This window comes from Lagenorhynchus albirostris, chromosome 4 (genome assembly GCF_949774975.1).
Source record: "Lagenorhynchus albirostris chromosome 4, mLagAlb1.1, whole genome shotgun sequence".
NCBI lineage: Eukaryota > Metazoa > Chordata > Mammalia > Artiodactyla > Delphinidae > Lagenorhynchus > Lagenorhynchus albirostris.
In genome coordinates, this window is record NC_083098.1 from 41,419,815 (window position 1) to 41,440,796 (window position 20,982).

Here is a 20,982-nt window from a genome sequence, read left to right on the forward strand (position 1 = left end):
CCCAAGGAGAAACACACCAAGACACACGTTAATCAAACTAACAAAAATTAAATTCAAAGAAAAAATGTTAAAAGCAGCAAGGGAAAAGCAACAAATAACATACAAAAGAATCCCCATAAGGTTAACAGCTGATTTTTCAGCAGAAACTCTGCAGGCCAGAAGGGAATGGCATGGTATATTTAAAGTGATGAAAGGGAAAAACCTACAACCAAGATTACTTTACCCAGGAAGGATCTCATTCAGATTCAATGGAGAAATCAAAAGCTTTACTGACAGGCAAAAGCTAAGAATTCAGCTCCACCAAACCAGCTTTACAGCAAATGCTAAAGGAACTCCTCTAGGCGGGAAACACAAGAGAGGAAAAAGACCCACAAAAACAAACCCAAAACAATTGAGAAAATGGTAATAGGAACATACATATTGATAATTACCTTGAATGTAAATAGATTAAATGCTCCAACCAAAAGACTGGATAAATGGATACAAAAGCAAGACCCGTATATGTGCTGTCTACAAGAGACCCATTTCAGACCTAGGGACATATACAGACTGAAAGTGAGTGGATGGGAAAAGATATACCATGCAAATGGAAATCAAAAGAAAGCTGGAGTAGCAATACTCATATCTGATAAAATAAACTTTAAAATAAAGACTGTTGGGCTTCCCTGGTGGAGCAGCAGTTGAGAGTCCGCCTGCCGATGCAGGGGACACGGGTTCATGCCCCGGTCCGGGAAGATCCCACATGCCGTGGAGCAGCTGGGCCCATGAACCATGACCACTGAGCCTGCACGTCCAGAGCCTGTGCTCCGCAACGGGAGAGGCCACAACAGTGAGAGGCCCGCATACTGCAAAAAAAAATTAATAAAAAAAATAAAAATACTGTTATAAGAGATAAGGAAGGACACTACCTAATGATCAAGGGATCAATCCAAGAAGAAGATACAACAATTATAAATATTTATGCACCCAACATAGGAGCACCTCAAAACATTAAGCAAATACTAACAGCCATAAAAGGGGAAATCAACAGTAACATAATAATAGTGGGGGGACTTTAACACCCCACTTACACCAATGGACAGATCATCCAGACATAAAATAAAGAAACACAAGCTCTAAATGACACAATAAACCAGATAGATTTAATTGATATTCATAAGACATTCTGCCCAAAAGCAGCAGAATACATTTTCTTCTCAAGTGCACACAGAACATTCTCCAGGATAAATCACATCTTGGGTCACAAATCAAGCCTTGGAAAATTTAAGAAAATTGAAATTGTATCCAGCGTATTTTCCAACCACAATGATATGAGATTAGGAGTCAATTACAGGAAAAATACAAAAACACATGGAGGCTAAACAATATGCTACTAAATAACCAAGAGATCACTGAAGAAATCAAAGAGGAAATTTTAAAAATACATAGGAACAAATAACAACGAAAACATGACAACACAAAACCTAATGGGATGTAGCAAAAGCAGTTCTAAGAGGGAAGTTTATAGCAATTCTATCTCCCCTCAAGAAACAAGAAAAATCTCAAATGAACAATTTAACCTTACACCTAAAGCAACTAGAGAAAGAAGAACAAAAAACAAAAAAGTTAGTAGAAGGAAAGAAATCATAAAGAGGAGAGCAGAAATAAATGAAATAGAAATGAAGAAAACAATAGCAAAGATCAATAAAACTAAAAGTTGGTTCTTTGAGAAGATAAACAAAATTGATAAACCTTTAGCCAGACTCATCAAGAAAAAAGGGAGAGGATTCAAATCAATAAAATTATAAATGAAAAAGGAGAAATTACAATTGACATTGCAGCAATATAAAGGATCATAAGAGAATACTACAAGCAATCATATGCCAATAAAATAGACAACCTGGAAGAAATGGACAGATTCTTAGAAAGATACAACTTTCCAAGACTGAATGAGGAAGAATTAGAAAATATAAACAGACCAATCACAAGTAATATGAAAAGATGCTCAACATCACTAATTACTAGAGAAATGCAAATCAAGACTACGCTGAAGTATCACCTCACACCAGTCAGAATGGCCATCAACAAAAAGATCTACAAACAATAAATGCTGGAGAGGGTATGGAGAAAAGGGAACCCTCTTGCACTGTTGGTGAGAATGTGAATTGATACAGCCACTATGGAGAACAGTATGGAGGTTCCTTCAAAAACTAAAAATAGAACTACCATATGACCCAGCAGTCCCACTACTGGGTATATACCCTGAGAAAACCATAATTCAAAAAGACACATGTACCCCAGTGTTCACTGCAGCACTATTTACAATAGCCAGGACATGGAAACAACCTAAATGTCCATCTACAGATGAATGGATAAAGAAGATGTGGTACATATATTCAATGGAATATTGCTCAGCCATAAAAAGGAACAAAATTGGGTCATTTGTAGAGATGTGGATGGACCTAGAGTCTGTCATACAGAGTGAAGTAAGTCAGAAAGAGAAAAACAAATACCGTATATTAATGCATATATGTGGAATCTAGAAAAATGGTACAGATGAACCTATTTGCAGGGCAGGAATAGAGACACAGACCTAGAGAAAAGACATGTGGATACAGTGGGGGAAGGGAAGGGTGGAACTAACTGGGAGATTAGGATTAACATTTATACACTGCCATGTTAAAATAGCTAGCTAGTGGGAACCTGCTGTATAGCACAGGGAGCTCAGCTCAGTGCTCTATGATGACTTAGATGGATGGGATGGGGGTGGGGGTGGGAGGGAGGTCCAAGAGGGAGGGGATGTATGTATACATATAGCTGATTCACTTCGTTGTACAGCAGAAACTAACACATTGTAAAACAACTATACTCCAATAAAAAATAGTAATAAAATAATAAAATTTTAAAAATAAATTCTTTGTTGTCATTTTGGCAATCTTCACAGAATCTTCAACAGGAGTAGGTTCCATCTCAAGAAACCGCTTTGCTCATCCATAAGAAGCAATTCCTCATCCGTTAAAGTTTTATCATGAGATTGCAGCAATTCAGACACATAGAAACAAATAACAGACTTCACTTCTAATTCTAAATCTCTTGCCATTTCCACCACGTCTCCCAACTGAAGTCTTGAACCCCTCAAAGTCATCCATGAGAGTTGGAATCAACTTCTTCCAAACTGGTATTTGATATTTTGACCTCTTCTCACAAATCACAAACGTTCCTAATGGCATCTAGAATGGTGGATCCTTTCCAGAATGTTTTCAATTGACTTTGCCCAGATCCATCAAAGGAATCACAATGTATGGCAGCTATAGCCTTACGAAATGTACTTCTTTGATAAGACTTGACAGTCAAAATTATTCCTTGATCCATGGGCTGCAGAATGGGCATTGTGTTAGCAGGCATGAAAATAAAATAAAACTCATTGTATATCTCCATCAGAGCTCTTGGGTGGCCAGGCACATTTTCAATGAGCAGTAATATTTTGAAAGGAATCTTTTTTTCTGAGGAGTAGTTCTCAAAGTGGGCTTAAAATATTCAGCAAACCATGTTGTAAACAGATGTGCTGTCATCCAGGCTTTGTGCCACTTATAGAGCACAAGTGGAGTAGATTTAGCATAATTTTTAAGGGCCCTAGAGTTTTGGGAATGGTAAATGAGCATTGGCTTCAACTTCAAGTCACCAGCTGCATTAGCCCCTAACAAGAGAGTCAGCCTGTCCTTTGTAGCTTTGAACCCAGGCATTAACTTCTCTCTAGTTATGAAAGCCTAGATGGCATCTTCCAATAGAAGGCTGTTTCATTCACACTGAAAATCTGTTGTTTACTGTAGCCACCTCCATTAATTACCTTAGCTAGATCTTCTGGATAACTTGCTGCAGCTTCTACATCAGCACTTGCTGCTTCACCTTGCACTTTTATGTTTTGGAGAGGGCTTCTTTTCTTAAACCTCAAGAACCAGCCTCTGCTAGCTTCAAACTTTTCTGCTGTGGCTTCCTCACCTCCCTCAGCCTTCACAGAATTGAAGGAAGTTAGGGCCTTGCTCTGGATTAGGCTTTGGCTTGAGAGAATGTTGTGGCTGGTTTGATCTTCTATTGAGACCACTAAAACTTTCTCCATATCAGCAATACGGCTGTTTCACTTTATCATTCGTATGTTCACTGGAGGAGCACTTTTAATTTCCTTCAAGAACTTTTCTGTTGCATTCACAACTTGGCTAACTATCTGGTGAAAGAGGCCCAGCTTTCAGCCTATCTCAGCTTTGGACATGCCTTCCTCACTAAGCTTAATCATTTTTAGCTTTTGATTTAAAGTGAGACATATGTGACTCTTTCACCTGAAAACTGAGAGACAATTGTAGAGTTATTAATTAGCCTAATTTCAATATTGTTGTGTCTCAAGGAGTAGAAAGGCCTGAGGAGAGGGAGAGAGACAGGGGAGCAGTCAGAACACACACATTTATTGATTAAGTTTGCCTTCTTAAATGGGCATGGTTCACGGTGCCCCAAAACAATTACAGTAGTAAATCAAAGATCACTGATTACAGATCACCATAACAAATATAATAATAACTTAAAAGTTTGATATATTTTGAGAATTACCAAAATGTGTTGCAGAGACATTAAGTGAGCAAATGCTATTGGAAAAATGGTGCCAATAGACTTGCTCAATGCAGGGTTGCCACAGACTTTCAATTTGTAAGAAAAGTAACATCTTGGAAGCACAGTAAAGTGAAGTGCAATAAAATGAGGTATTCCTGTATAATTTTTCAAAAAATATTTACTTGCCTCTGCATTCAGCAACTACGGCCTAAATAATTCAAACCAATACTTCTGAAGAAAATTAAGCAGGATGAAATATTTTTTTAAATCTTCTTAAAAGAACTGAAAGAGTTTAAAAGATAATGAGAAATTTACCTGGCTAAAATCTAAGAGAAGGTCAAAACCTGGAGAAGTAAACCTAGCTGGGTTTAATGGCCTTACTGGACAAAGGGCACAGAAGCCAAAAACGTAGGTCCAACCCCAGGCGGAGACTCTCATACCTCATTACTCCATTAAACTAAGGTCTTCCAAAGGGCTACACTCTCAAGGCAAGAGATAACCCAGATTCCTCACCTGGGCGGTTAAGTCAACTTCAATCTCAGAATTTAGATTAAGATAGTCCTAGAAAGGTAAAGGGCCTCAAGTGCCTGGAAGAATCAGATGAAAATCATTATTTCATCTTAGGTTTCTGATTGTTTCTACAGATATTTTTTAAAACATGATGACCAGCACATAAATAAATTAAAGCCAGCACAAGTGAGAATCAACACACACAATGAACAGTTCCAGGAGATATCAGGCCTCCATGCTTATTATGTTTTCTGGGGTTTTTTTTGGCTGCCTTGTGTCTTTGTTGCTGCGCACAGGCTTTCTCTAGTTGCTGCGAGCTGGGGCTACTCTTCGTTGCGGTGTGCAGGCTTCTCATTGCAGTGGCTTCTCTTGTTGTGGAGCACGGGCTTTAGGCACGAGGGCTTCAGTAGTTGTAGCTCTCAGATTAGTTACTCCATGGCATGTGGGATCTTCCCAGGCCAGGGATCGAACCCGTGTCCCCTGCATTGGCAGGTGAATTATTAACCACTGTGCCACCAGGGTAGTCCCCATGCTTATTATGTTGAAATAATATATAAGCTTGAAAATATCTCCAGGGAAGAGGAAACTATAAAAGCAACATAGCAGATCTGATAAAGAATCAAACAGGGCTTCCCTGGTGGCGCAGTGTTTGAGAATCCGCCTGCCGATGCAGGGGACACGGGATTGTGCCCCGGTCCGGGAAGATCCCACATGCCGCGGAGCAGCTGGGCCCGTGAGCCATGGCCTCTGGGCCTGCGCATCCGGAGCCTGTGCTCTGCAACGGGAGAGGCCACAACAGTGAGAGGCCCGCGTACAGAAAAAAAAAAAAAACAGAATCAAACAGAACTTATACAAATAAAACAATACAATAAATGAAATTAAAAACAAAAGATAGATGGGTCTAACGACAGATTGGACACAACTTAAGAATTGCAGAACTGAAGGAAAAAAATGAGAAGAAATTATCCAAAATGTAGCATGAAAAGATAAAAACATGAAAATTGCCATAGAGAACCAGTGACATATAGGATACAGTGGGTAGATATAACATATTTAATTGGAGGTTTAGAAGAAGAGGCAGAATAAGAGACAATATTTGAAGAGATAATGGCTGAAATTTTTTCAGAAGCGATGGAAGACAGTCTACAGATTCAGTATACCAACAAACTGCAAGTAGGAAAAATACAGAGAAATCTTTACAAAGATACATCATGGTGAAACCAAAATATTCAACCACAAAGACAAAATCTTAAAAGGAGCTAAATCTAGATATCCAACCACAAGTAAGTAGGAAATACAAGAAATAGAGGCATATGTTAAACTACCATGAGGATGCAACAATCCAAATCTAGAATGTGGAAAATTCAACTATTAGAATGTCCCACTTCTTCAAAAAATAGATGACATGAAATTAATGGGGAGTGGAGGTGGTTTAAGATTAAAAGACTTATAGTAAGCAACATGTATTATGGTAAGCAAGCATTTAAAGTGCAAATCACTATTCTTTCTTTAATTATGACATAGCAAGTATTTTATGGAAAATGGAGACTACCATCCCATGTTTGGGGAATTCCCATCATACGAGTCTTGGTAAGAAGCAAAGAGTACCACCCAACATAATATTTAAAAAATCAACTTACCCAGCCTTTCTTACAGCCAGAGCACAGATATATGACCACAGCTCTATCAGTCAGAATTCTCCTACATTAGACTTTGAGACAAACACTAGTGAATCAAATTGATTTAGTGGAATCAATGCTAGGGCAGGTGGCAGCCATGGTGGTAGCTACTTTTCCAAAGGAGCAGTGATGTTCTAGTGGCAGCATCCAGTATCTAGCATTGATGATGTCAGTGTTGAAAGCAGCAGGATCTGTGGATAGCAGGAGCAGCAGCAGTAGAAACATGGTGGCTTTATGGAGCCAGCTTTGTGGTGTGATTTTGGAAATGGTTCCTGGATGAGAGTTCCCAAGTGTGGCTTTCCAACTCTCCTGGAGAGGCTAAGGTACTAAAATAGTCTTTATTAAATTCATTTTTAGCACAAAAAAAACCCTCAAGAGAGTGAGGAATGGATATATAATAGATGAATTAATCAGAATAAGTGCCAGAATAGCAGAGTGAGGACATCCAAAATTTCACTACTCCATAAAAGGAATGAGAACAATGGCAAAAAATTGTCAAAATCAACTTTTTCTTAACATTGGAAATAAAGTTTTGCAACAGTCCAAGGAGCTTCTTTTTTTTAATGACTGAATCTCAGAACAGTAAGCTTTGTGACATTGCAACTTCCCAATGAGGGAATACAATGAACAAATTAGATAACCTAGTTGAAATAGGTAAATTCCTAGAAAGACAAAAACTACTGAAACTACCTCAAGAAGAAATAGAAAAACTGAACAAGTAAAGCCATTGAATTAATAATTTTAAAAAACAGGGTTTCTCTGGTGGCACAGTGGTTGAGAGTCCGCCTGTCGATGCAGGGGATGCGGGTTCGTGCCCTGGTCCGGGAGGATCCCACGTGCCGCGCAGCGGCTGGGCCCCGTGCGCCATGGCCGCTGAGCCTCCGTGTCCGGAGCCTGTGCTCCGCAGCGGGAGAGGCCACGGCAGTGAGAGGCCCACGTACCGCAAAAAAAAAAACAAAAAACAAGCAAACAAACAAAAAACAACTTTCCATGAAGAAAACCCTAGAACTGTAGGCTTCACTGGTGAATTTTACCAAACATTTAAAGAATTAACACTAATCCTTCACAAAATCTTTCAGAAAACAAAAGAGAAGGGAACACGTTCTAACTCATTCTATGAGGCCAATATTATCCTGATCTCAAAACCTGACAAAGATGTAACAAGAAAACTACAGACCAATAATTCTTATAAATATATACACACATTCTTTATTTTATGGGGTTTTTTGTTTGTTTTGTTTGTTTGTTCATTTTTTGGCCACACCACACAGCTTGTGGGGTCTTAGTTTCCTGACCAGGGATTGAATCTGGGCCCTCAGCAGTGAGAGCATGGAGTCCTAACCACTGGAATGCCAGGGAATTCCCCACACACATTCTTTCAAAAAGAAAAGAAAAAAAAAATCAAAACCCTAGGAAACAGAACCCAGTGACATGTAAAAAGGATTATACATTATGACTAAGTGAGATTTATCCCAGGAATGTAAGGTTGGTTTAACAGCTAAAAATCAACCCCAATGTAATGCACCATATTAATATACAAAAGAACAAAAACTAGATAATAACCTCAATGCACCAGAAAAAGCACTTGACAAAATCCAATACACTTTCATGATTAAAAAAAAAATTAAACAAACTAGGAATAGCAGGTGTTATGGACTAAATTGTGTCCCCTCCCCCTCCAAAAAATTTTCATGTTGAAGCCCTAACACCCAATGTGACTGTATTTGGAAATAGGACCTTTAAGGAGATAACTAATGTTAAATGAAGTCATAGGGTAGTACCCTAATCTAATGTCTTTATAAGAAAAGGAAGAGACACCAGAGATCAATCTCTCCCTCCCTCTAAATGCACATACACACACACACACACACACACACACACACACACACACACAAACACAGAAATGGCCATGTCAGGACACAGCAAGAAGGAGGTCACCTGCAAGCCAGGAAAAGAGGCCTCACCAGAACCCAATCCTGCTGGCACCTTGATCTTAGGTTTCTAGCCTCCAGAAATATGAGAAAATAAATGCCTATTGTTTATTTTTTTAACATTTATTTATTTATTTTGGCTGCACCACATCTTAGTTGGGGCACACAAGAACTTCGTTGCAGCATACAGGATCTTTTAGTTGTGGCATGCAGACTTCTTAGTTATGGCATGTGGACTCTTAGTTGCAGAATGCATGCGGGATCTAGTTCCCTGACCAGGGATCTAACCCGGGCCCCCTACATCAGAAGCACACAGTCTTACCCACTGGACCATCAGGGAAGTCCCTAAATGCCTAATGTTTAAACCACCAGTCTATAGTATTTTGTTATGGCAGCCTAAGCAGGCTAATTTAGAGGGGAACCTCCTCAACCTGATAGACTGTCTAAAACACCCCATAGCTAATATCATACTTAATGGTAAAAGACTGAATGCTTTCCACCTGAGATGAAGTACTAGACAAGGATGTCAGCTCTTGTTACTCCTATTCAATCTTGTACTGAAGATTTTAGCCAGGCCAGCTAGGCAAGAAAGAGAAGTAAAATTTATCCAGGTTGAAAAGGAAGAAGTATCAATAAAACTATATTTGCAGATGACATGACCTTGTATATGGAAAATCCACAAAAATATTAGAATAAATTAGTTCAGCAGGGTGGCAGGATACAAGATCAATGTACAAAAATCAGTTTTATTTCTATTCACTAGCAATGAACAATCCAAAACTGAAATTAAGACAACATTCTTTTTGCAATAGCATCAAAAAAGAATGAAATGCTTAGGAATAAATTTAACAAAAGAAATGTAAGATTGGTAAATAGCTAACTATACGACATTGATAAAAGTAATGAAAGAAGACTTAAATAAATGGAAATATAGCCCACGTACATGGATTTGGCTTAATATCATTAAAATGGCAGTAGTCTCCAAACTGATCTAGAAATTTAATGTAATCACTATCAAAATTTCAGCTGGACATTTTGCATATATTGGCAAGCTGAGCTTAAAATTTTTATGGAAATTTAAGGGACCCAGAATAGCCCAACTATCTTGGGGAAAAAAGAAGAAAGTTGGAGGATTCACACTTCCTGATTTCAAAATTTCCTACAAGCTGCAGTAATCAGGGCAGTGTTGTACTGGCATAAAGATAGACATAGATCCATGGAATAGAGTTGAGTGTCCAGAAATAAATTATTAAATTTATGATCAATTGAGTTTTGATAAGGTTGCCAACACAATGCAATGGGGAAAGAGTAGAATTTTCAACAAACAGTATTGGGACAATTTGATATCTACATGCAAAAAAATGAAGTTGAACACCTACTTTATAACATATACAAAAATTGTATGCAAATATGCAAATGGTGAAAGATCTAAATGTAATAGCTAAAACTAAAATTCTTAGAAGAAAATGTAGAAGCATTGGAGTAAATCTTTGCCATCTTGGATTAGGCAATGTTTTCCAAAAGCACAAGTGCAAAAAAAAAAAAAACCCCAAAAAACCAGATAAATTGGATTTCATCAAAATTAAAAACATTTGTGCTTCGAAGTACACCATCAAGTAAGTGAAGACAATCCACAGAATGGGAGAAAATATTGGAAAACACATATCTGATGAACGACTTGTAACTAGAATATAAAAGAAACACAACTAAGAAAAAAAAGACAAAAAGACAAAAAAAGACAAATATTAAAATGGGCAAAGAATCCAAATAGACATTTCTCCAAAAAAGATATACAAATGGTCGAAAGGTACATGAGGGAATTCCCTGGTGGTCCAGTGGTTAGGACTCCACGCGACCATTGCCAAGAACCTGGGTTCAATCCCTGGTCAGGGAACTAAGATCCCGCAAGTCACCCAAAGTGGCCAAAAAAAAAAAAAAGTACATGAAAAGATGCTGAATATCAGTGGTCATTAGGGAAATGCAAATATCAAAAATGCAATGAGATACTGCTTTGAACATACTAGTATGGCCAAATCAAAAAGACAGACAATAACAACTTTTGGTGAGAATGTGGAGAAATCAATCCTCATACTTTGCTGGTTGGAATGTAAAATTGTGGCTCCACTTTAGAAAACAATGTGACATTTCCTCAAAAAGTTAAACACAGAGTTACCTTATGACCCAGCAATTTTACTCTTAGGTAAATACCAAGAAAAATGAAAACATATCCACACAAAAACTTGTACACAAATGTTCATAGCAACATTATTTATAATAGCTGAAAAATGGAAACAATCCAAATGTTCAACAACTGATGAATGGATAAACAAAATGGTGTATATCTGTGCAATAGAATATTATTTAGTCACAAAAATAATAAAGTACTGACACATAATACAACATGGATGATATTTGAAAACATGCCAAGTGAAAGTAGCTAGATACAAAAGGTCACATGTTATATAAATATTATATATGAAAATGCTATATGATATTGTATGCCCAGTTATATGACATTATATGCCCAGTTATATGAAATGTCCAAAATATGTAAATCCATAAAGACAGAAAATAGATTAATACTTGCCCAGGGGCTAGAAGAAGACACAGTAGGAAATGACTGCTGATGTGTATGGGATTCCTTTTTTGAAGAAAAAATTCTAAAGTGATGATGACTACACAGCTCTGTAAACTTACTACAAACCACTAAATTGTACATTTAAAAAATAAATTTTATGTTATGTGAATTATATCTCTTTAAAGTTGTGACTAAAAAAAAAAGTTGTGACTAAAAAAAGGTACATTAATCCAATACAAAGTATACACCTTTATTGAAAACAGATTTGAACTATCAACTCTGACAAGACAGTTTTTAAACACATTAAGGGAAATTTAAACATGGACATCACAATGGTATTTAGTTATCTTTTAAAGAAAGTTCTTACCTGTTAGAGATACATACAAAAATATTTATGCTAAAATGATATGGTATATGGTATTTACAGCATAAAAAGAAAGAGGTAGAATAAAACAAGTTTGGAATGACACTGATAATTTTTTAATTGGGTAGTGGGTACATGAGTTCATAATATGATTATTTATAATTTAGTGTATGTTGTAAATTTCCACGCAAAAGTATGAAAAATAACTAATAAGAGAGTAAGATAACAGGCAGCTGGGGAGAGAAGCATTATTTCCAAAAGTGTAGTAAGGCTTATTGATGACTTCTGAATAGAAACAATGGAAGTGGGCTTCCCCGACGGTGCAGTAGTTAAGAATCTGCCAGGACACGGGTTCGAGCCCTGGTCGGGGAAGATCCTACATGCCGCGGAGCAACTAAGCCCGTGTGCCACAACTACTGAGCCTGCGCTCTAGAGCCCGAGAGCCACAGCTACTGAGCCCACGTGCCTAGAGCCCATGCTCCGCAACAAGAGAAGCCACTGCAATGAGAAGCCTGCGCACCGCAACAAAGAGTAGCCCCCGCTCGCGGCAACTAGAGGAAGACCACATGTAGCAAGGAAGACCCAACGTAGCCAAAAATAAATAAATAAAACAAATAAAATTAAAAAAAAAAGAAACAATGGAAGCCAGCCAATAGTGTAATGGTATATTTAAAAATGCTAAGAGAAAATAACCAGAACTGAGAATTCTCTATCAACCAAAAATTTTTCAAGATTGGAGGTGAAATAAAAATATTTTCTGAAAGAAGAAAATATTAACATTTCATCATCGGATCTTCCGTGGTGGTGCAGTGGTTAAGAATCTGTCTGCCAATGCAGGGGACACAGGTTCGAGCCCTGGCCTGGGAAAATCTCACATTCCGCAGAGCAACTAAGCCCATGCACCACAACTACTGAGCCTTCACTCTAGAACCCGTGAGCCACAACTACTGAGCCCAAGTGCCACAACTACTGAAGCCTGCACGCCTAGAGCCCGTGCTCCGCAGCAAGCGAAGCCACCGCAATGAGAAGCCCGCACACCACAACAGAATAGCCCCCACTTGCCACAACTAGATAAAGCCCGGGCACAGCAAGGAAGACACAATGCAGCCAAAAATTAATTATTAATTAATTAATTAAAAAATAAAACACTTCATCATGAGGAAGCTTTCACTAAAGGAGATTCTAAAGCCAATAGTAAATATAGATCCTAGAGGAAAAAGGCCTGAGATACAAAAAGGAATGAAGAAAAAAAAAAAAAACTGTAGATGTGGGAACGTGTAAATGAATGTTGGCTACGAAAAAATTAATTTTTATAAATTCACAAAACAGAAATAGACTCACAGACATAGAAAACAAACTTATGGTTACCAAAGAGGATAGTTGGGCGGGGCGCATAAATTAGGAGTTTGGGATTAACATATACACACTCTACATAAAACAGATAAACAACAAAGACCTACTGTATAGCACAAGGAACTATATTCAATATCTTGTAATAACCTATAATGGAAAAGAATCTGAAAAAGTATATACATATCTGAATCATTTAGCTGTACACCTGAAACTAACACAACATTGTATATTAATTATACTCCAATTTTAAAACATGGTTGAAAGAAAAATCATGATTAGGATTTGTGGTTTTCAGATTTTTTTTGTTATGAAGGAGAGCATAAATATCTTTGTAAATATTCTTTATTCCTTTGGATTGGAGTAATTCTTATACATTTCTCAAAGTAGTATAATTTTATACCTATTGTCATATTTTAAAATTTTACTTATTTAATTTATTTTTGACTGCGTTGGGTCTTCGTTGCTGGGTGCGGGTTTTCTTTAGTTGCGGCGAGCGGGGGCTGCTCTTCATTGCCATGGCTTCTCTTGTTGCGGAGCTCAGGCTCTAGGCGCGAGGGCTTCAGTTGTTGTGGCTCGCGGGCTTCAGAGCGCAGGCTCAGTAGTTGTGGTGCACGGGGCTTAGTTGCTCCGCAGCATGTGGGATCTTCCAGAACCAGGGCTCGAACCCATGTCCCCTGCATTGGCAGGCGGATTCTTAACCACTGCATCACCAGGGAAGCCCCCTATTGTTATATTGCTCTCCAAAAAGACTGAATAATCTACAGGGCTATTTACAACATCATTGTACTAGTCAATATTTTTGTTTCATTTGCCAACATTGGTGTTTACTTTTTTTTCTAGTTTAAGAGAGATGTAATGGTAGCTTAAGTTCGTTTAGTTTGTTTTCTTCACATTTTAATATGACTGAACTAGTTATTTCCCAAAATGCAAAAGAAATATTATTATTTACCTTATCAGTTTTTTACTGAAGAAGGATATTTTGACTGTCATTTTGGCCATTCAGAATATTCTCATATACCACTATTTATTCTTTGCATTAGCCATAGGGCAGACTGTTATTACATCGCATAGAAACTGACCTAAGTATGTGGAAATATTAGATTCGCCAAATGTTAGACCATCTAGTACAATGGGGAGAATCCTGAATGATCAAAAGTTATCGTCATAGGGGCTTCCTTGGTGGCGCGGTGGTTGGGAGTCCACCTGCCGATGCAGGGGACATGGGTTCGTGCCCCGGTTCGGGGGGATCCCGCGTGCCGCGGGGCGGCTGGGCCCGTGCGCCGTGGCCGCTGAGCCTGGGCGTCAGGAGCCTGTACTCCGCAGCGGGAGAGACCGCGGCAGCGAGAGGCCCGCGTACCGCAAAAAAAAAAAAAAGTTATCCTCATAATTTTCTCATGCATTTTCTAAGAAAGAACATAAATTATCAGTCTTTTACCAAATTCAAAATGAATTTTACTGATAAGAATGACATCAAATAAAATTGATTTCACCTAAAACTGAACATGATAGGGAATTCTCTGGTGGTCCAGTGGTTAGGACTCTGCCCTTTCACTGCACGGCCAGAGGGGAAAAAACAAAAGACAAAAAGCCTGCGCATGATAAAATTAGTGATACACTTTTTATTTTTTAAAAATCGCATCTCTTTTTATAGCATGGAAAACTTTAAATATTGACTTAAGAAAGCTTACAGACAGTGGAGCCCTGAGGTGACTGCTGACCCCGCTCTGCTGCCACAGGGGGTGGATTCCAGGGCCGAAGCGCCGCGGCATGGGAGACCTCCAGGTGACCAAAGCCACATAACGTCAATAGCTCATTCATTCATCCATGCCAGATGGGTCGTGGGGAAGGTGATTGCGACAGCAATTCAAATACCTGCTAAAGTGAGAGTAACCAGGCTTGTTCTGGATCCCTACTTGTTAAAGCATTTTAATAAGTGAAAAACCTACCTTACGATGCTCTTCAGCAGTGCACAGCTGGGAATACTGTGCTTCTCACAGCTTTACCTGTCCCACGGACACAGCACGTGAATCATGAACTGGCTGCGATCATTTTCAAAGTTGGACAAGTCACAGATCTGGTGACCGGGAAACCCTGAGCAGGAACTCCCTACCTTGAGATTCCAGTCAATTCGGAAACCACTCACTTGAACCAAAAATCGGGAAGAACTCGCTATCTCTTTAAAACAGTGAAGGTGGATTGGAAGATAGAGCCAACAGGAAAGATTCCTAAATTCGTTTTATGGAAAAAATGTTCTAACTTTCGTCACAAACTGTCCAATTTATCTTCTAGTATTTATGACATAGCTAAAAGTAAATGAAGTAAAGACCTTGTTACAATTTTCCATAAAGGCTTATAGTCATTTTTCAAATTTCTTTCTCCTGTTACACTAAGTATGCCTAGCAATCCACTGCATTATTTTATAAGCTCACTGTTTTAGAAGGTGTATTTTTTTTTTTATTCAAAGGAATCTTGAATTTATCTTAGAATATTTATTTTGGGAGAATAAAACCTACCTTTTGATATCATAAACAGATAAGGCCACATTAAGTGAATATTTATTTTTGAGGGTATACATTCAAAATTAATTAAAATTTTTCTCTGGGCTTCCCTGGTGGCGCAGTGGTTGAGAGTCCGCCTGCCGATGCAGGGGACATGGGTTTGTGCCCCGGTCCGGGAGGATCCCACATGCCGTGGAGCGGCTGGGCCCGTGCGCCATGGCCACCGGGCCTGCGCGTCCGGAGCCTGTACTCCGCAACGGGAGAGGCCACGGCAGTGAGAGGCCCGCACACCGTAAAAAAAAAAAAAAAAAAAAAAAAAAATTTTCTCTGATTTAACCAATTCTAAACGGAAATATTTTACATGCTTCGTTCAGACTTTATCAGGTTGAAATCTGTATTAATAAGAATGTTGACACATAGAAAATAAACTTAAAAATTCAAAAAAAGGAAAACAAATAATGAAGTACAAAACAAAACTTTCAGTTGATAAAAGAAAAACATTTATTAACTAAAAATCAAAGAATGAAATCTTTTTGACAAAATTTAGATATGCAAAATTAGAAATGGAAAAATTTGATTTGGTAGCAATTATGGTCATAAAAAGAAATTATAGGGAATTTTCTGGTGGTCCAGTGGTTAGGACTCCACGCTTTCATTGCCAAGGGCCTGGGTTCAATCCCTGGTCGGGGAACTAAGATCCCACGTGCAGCGCAGCCAAAAGAAAAAAGAAAAGAAATTATAGTGGCAAAATCTTCAATGGTAAAATTAGATATGGGCAAAATGTGACCAAATCTTCAAAACAAAGAATTGATTCTGATCAAATTAATTGATTTCAGAGAAATAAAAATAAAATGAAAAACATTGAAAATGGCTTTACTGCTCTCCATATAGAATTAAGCAAAGATTTAAATTTACTTTATATTTAGCTATAGAAAAAAAGGATAATTCATCAGAGTATCATTCTATTAGAATATTTTATTGATAAAAACATGATAAAAATTTACTAATCTCAGAACAGCAGTATAAAAAGTACTCAATTTCATATTAGATGTGTGTGGGGGGGAAGGGATGAATGGGTTAGAAAATATTATTTTTATTTGTTAATTTTTTTCTTTTGTCTTTATTTCCTGATGACAATTTTGTGGAATAAGTTCAAAAATTTATTTCCTACCACAATTCAGATGTACAGGGAAAAAAACAGAAGTTTTTCTGGTTTTTGTTTTCCTCTCACACTAGACCTTTTATTCAGTGGAAATACAGCATTCTAGTCCATCTTGACATTCTGGGATTCTGTGATTTTGTTTTTCCAAAACAAGATTTTATTCATGGCTACATAATAAATTATCATAAGGTTGTACCATAATGCATTTGTTACCCCACTGATTTACAGTTAAGTTTGGCCAATTACCCACCAATAAAATAACCTTGTAGGGTACAACACAAGTGTTTTTTCAACCTAAAACTATTCTGACCTTCCTCTTATTTAGTGGGAGAGAAAATTATTAAATATCTAATCCAGTTTAAGCTTTGTCTACCCCAATAATTGAAATGATCCATTTAGTCCCCCGAGAATGGAAACCATGCCTATGGAATATTTAAAGTAGAAAAAGAAAACTGTTATTGGAACTAGGGTAATCATCTTTAGATATTTAAAGGAGTGTTATATGGAGGCATGATTATATTATCCTATGTGACCAAAGAGTGGGACTGGGACAAATAAAATCATGGAAAGGGAAATTCTACTCTGTTTAAGAAAGAATTGTCTGATATTTGGAGCTGTCCACGATTGAATGATTGCTCATTAGAGATGAGATTTACATCATCAGGAATATTCAAGCTGAGGTTCAGGTGTGTTATAAGAGAAGTCAAGCTTTGGTTGAGATCAGATATCCAAAATCAGTCACAGGGAACTTGTTACATGTGGTTTAAGCAGGACCAATGTTTGCAGCGTCAATGTTAGTCCTATAATAATGTCACTTTCTCGGGCTTCCCTGGTGGCGCGGTGGTTACGAGTCCACCTGCCGATGTAGGGGACATGGGTTCGTGCCGCGGTCTGGGAAGATCCCACATGCCGCGGAGTGGCTGGGCCCGTGAGCCATGGCCGCTGAGCCTGCACGTCCGGAGCCTGTGCTACGCAACGAGAGAGGCCCGTGTACCGCAAAAAAAAAAAAAAAAATATGTCACTTTCTTTTTTGTTTTTAAATAAATTTATTTATTTATCTTTGGATAGATACGTTGAGTCTTCGTTGCTGCACACGGGCTTTCTCTAGTTGCGGCGAGCGGGGGCTACTCTTCGTTGCGGTGCGCGAGCTCCTCATTGCAGTGGCTTCTTTTTGTTTCGGTGCACGGGCTCTAGGCAAGCGGGCTTCAGTAGTTGTGGCTCTTGGGCTCTAGAGCGCAGGCTCAGTAGTTGTGGCGCACGAGCTTAGTTGCTCCGCGACATGTGGGATCTTCCCAGACCAAGGCTCGAACCTGTGTCCCCTTCATTAGCAGGCAGATTTTTACGCACTGTGCCACCGGGGAAGTCCCAATGTCAGTTTCAATTACTAGCATTCCATTAACGTTAATTGAATTGGAAAGAGAGGAACAGGGTTTCAGCACAAGTACACCCTTGGAAGTATGTTTTGCAGGAGAAAATCATCCATCATGTCTGTTAATACAAAAAAAAAAAAAAGATTAACAAGACCACCGGTCTGATAATCTTAAAAACTTCTTCAGTTCCTAAAAATCTAAGATTCTGCATCTGGGAAAGCTGGTTTAGCTTCAGTCAGGAGAAATGGCTGGAGACAGCTGGCAGAGGTTTAGGAAAGAAGGAGCTGGTGTCTGAAGTGAGGAGTGATTTGGCCACATTAGAGTTCTCAAGAGGCAAATGTGGGAACGGGGTTAATAAACAAACAAACCAAGGTAGAAATAGAAGGTGGAGTTTGGTCACCAGGAAGAAAGCCAGAGACTAACTTTTGGAAGTAGTGTTCAACGAAACCACGACCCCTCCTGGTTGTCTTGACCCAGCCAGCCTTTCCAAGTGTCATCCCCACCCTCTCCCTGTCAACACGAACTGTTTGCAATTCCTTGAACACAGGGAGCCCTCTCATTGTACGTGCTGTCCCTTCTGCCTGGAAAACTGCTCCCTCCCTTATCTCCCTGGGGTCCACCAGTCTTTCCTCCAGACAGAGCTCACACATCAGCTTCTCTGTGGAGTCTTCCCAGGCCTCTCCAGGCAGGGGTAGGGACTTGGTTCTCTGTGTTCCAATAGCATCCTCCACATAAGGATTGCATTAATATAAATATTCTTAGGTGTCTGCCTCTCTCACTGGACCATGAGCCCCTCAAAGGTAGGAGCCATGTTCTATTGATATTTTTGTTCACCAGAGTTTAAATTGTGCCAAGTACATATTTATGCCTCAATAGATATTTGAAAAATGAATAAATGAATGACTGAATGAGTCCCTGGTGGTGCAGTGGTTAAGAATCCGCTTGCCAGTTATTGAAATAGGGAAAAAACTCAATACAAATAAAAATGATAGCAAAAAAAAAAAAAAGAATCTGCTTGCCAATGCAGGGGACACAGTTTCGATCCCTGGTCTGGGAAGATCCCACATGCCGTGGAGCAACTAAGCCCGAGCACCACAACTACTGAAGCCCGCGTGCCTAGAGCCCGTGCTCCACGAGAGAAGTCACCTCAACCAGAAGCCCGCGCACCACAATAGAGTAGCCCCCGCTCGCCGCAACTAGAGAAACCCCACGCGCAGCAACAAAGACCCAACGTAGCCAAAAAATTTAAAAAAAACAAAGAAAACAACTTTGTAGTTTCCAAGGAAACAAGAGCCTGTTCAATTTGGCAGGCCGGATCTGATGTTGCCACCTTTACATTCAACACTTCTTTGTTTTGATCCTATTAAAACATTTGAATTTCATTTAAATTTCACCTACATGTCAGCATTCCCTCCAATCCTGTAACTCTTATCTTTTCCTTTGTTTAGTGAGACACCCCATAGTTTCTCCAGTGTGCAGTCCCTCTTGTTTCAACGTGTGTGTTCGAATACAGGTTTGTCCCTTATGGTCTTTGGCTGATTGAGCTAAAATAATTGCCATCGAGGTATGGCTAAGCTCTTTGCTGCCACGAACCAGGACCTCGACTCAGTAACAATATGCACATCTGAGACCCCTTGAGTTTCCCCTGCTGAGGCCTGTCTGTTCTCAATTGTGTGGCTTTTGTGCTGAATCTGGACTTTTGTTATCTCTTTGGCCTTCAGAGTCTTGCTGGTTTCTTGAGTAAGTAGGCAGGGCACCTAATCCTTAAGGTTAGGGCCTAAAACTCTTCTAAGTGCTATTTTCATTTTTGACCAACTATCAGCCAGCTTCTCATGGGTTGCCTGCTAATAAACTTGCACTACTTCCTGACATAGCTTCATAGTAGATGGTTTGGAATTGTACTGGCTACTCTGAAGAACTTTGACATAAACAAGATTGTTCATTCTAGAGACACCTTAGAATGAAAAAGAAAAAGAAAAAACAACCTTTTTTTGGGACTTCCCTGGTGGCACAGTAGTTAAGACTCTGTGCTCCCAATGCAGGAGACCCAGGTTCGATCCCTGGTCAGGGAACTGGATCCCGCCTGCAGCAACTAAAACCTGGCCCAGCCCAATAAATAAATAAATATTTTAAAACCCTCAAAAATCTCTTGAGGGGATTGTCTATCTTATTTGTGTTAAAGATCATTTAGTTTAAAGAAAAACTCCCTCCCTCCTCAAACATCCTTAATTTCCATTCTGAGGGGATTAATAAATATTGGCTGTTTTATTCTGTGACTTGATAAAATTGTCAAGAGTCTGAGTTACTATTTAAACCAGTTAAAAGGACTCGTGGGCTTCCCTGGTGGCGCAATGGTTGTGAGTCCGCCTGCCGATGCAGGGGACACGGGTTCGTGCCCCAGTCCGCGAAGATCCCACATGCCATGGAGCGGCTGGGCCTGTGAGTCATGGCCGCTGAGCCTGCGCGTCCGGAGCCTGTGCTCCGCAACTGGAGAGGCCACAACAGTGAGAGGCCCGCATACCGCAAAAAAAAAAAAAAAAAAGGACTCGTGTGTGTGTGTGTGTGTGTGTGTGTGTGTGTGTGTGTGTGTGTGCGTGTGTTTTGAAATGGGTTTTTGTAAATCTAAATATTTTTCCTCTCCTTGCAGCAGAAAGATTATTAGGTTTTCTCCAATGATAGTTTTATATTTGTCTAAAGCTGGTTCCCTTTCACTTTTTTTTCCTTCTGTCTCCTCCCTCTTCCCCGCTCTCCTGAGAAATCTTAAAGGTGAATTGACCAGAAAAAAATCATTTTGTTGGGACTTCCCTGGTGGCCCAGTGGTAAATAATCCACCTTCCAATGCGGGTACACAGGTTCAATCCCTGGTCGGAGAACTAAGATGTCACAGGGCAACTAAGCCTGCGCACCACAACTATTGAGCTCGCACACCTCAACAAGAGAGCCCGTGTGCCCGAAACTA

At 39.2% G+C, this 20,982-nt stretch overlaps 1 pseudogene; it reads left to right on the forward strand.

The window, feature by feature from the left end:
- Positions 1 to 6,195: 6,195 nt before the first annotated feature.
- Positions 6,196 to 15,182, forward strand: LOC132519069 (small ribosomal subunit protein uS17m-like; annotated as a pseudogene).
- Positions 15,183 to 20,982: the final 5,800 nt, after the last annotated feature.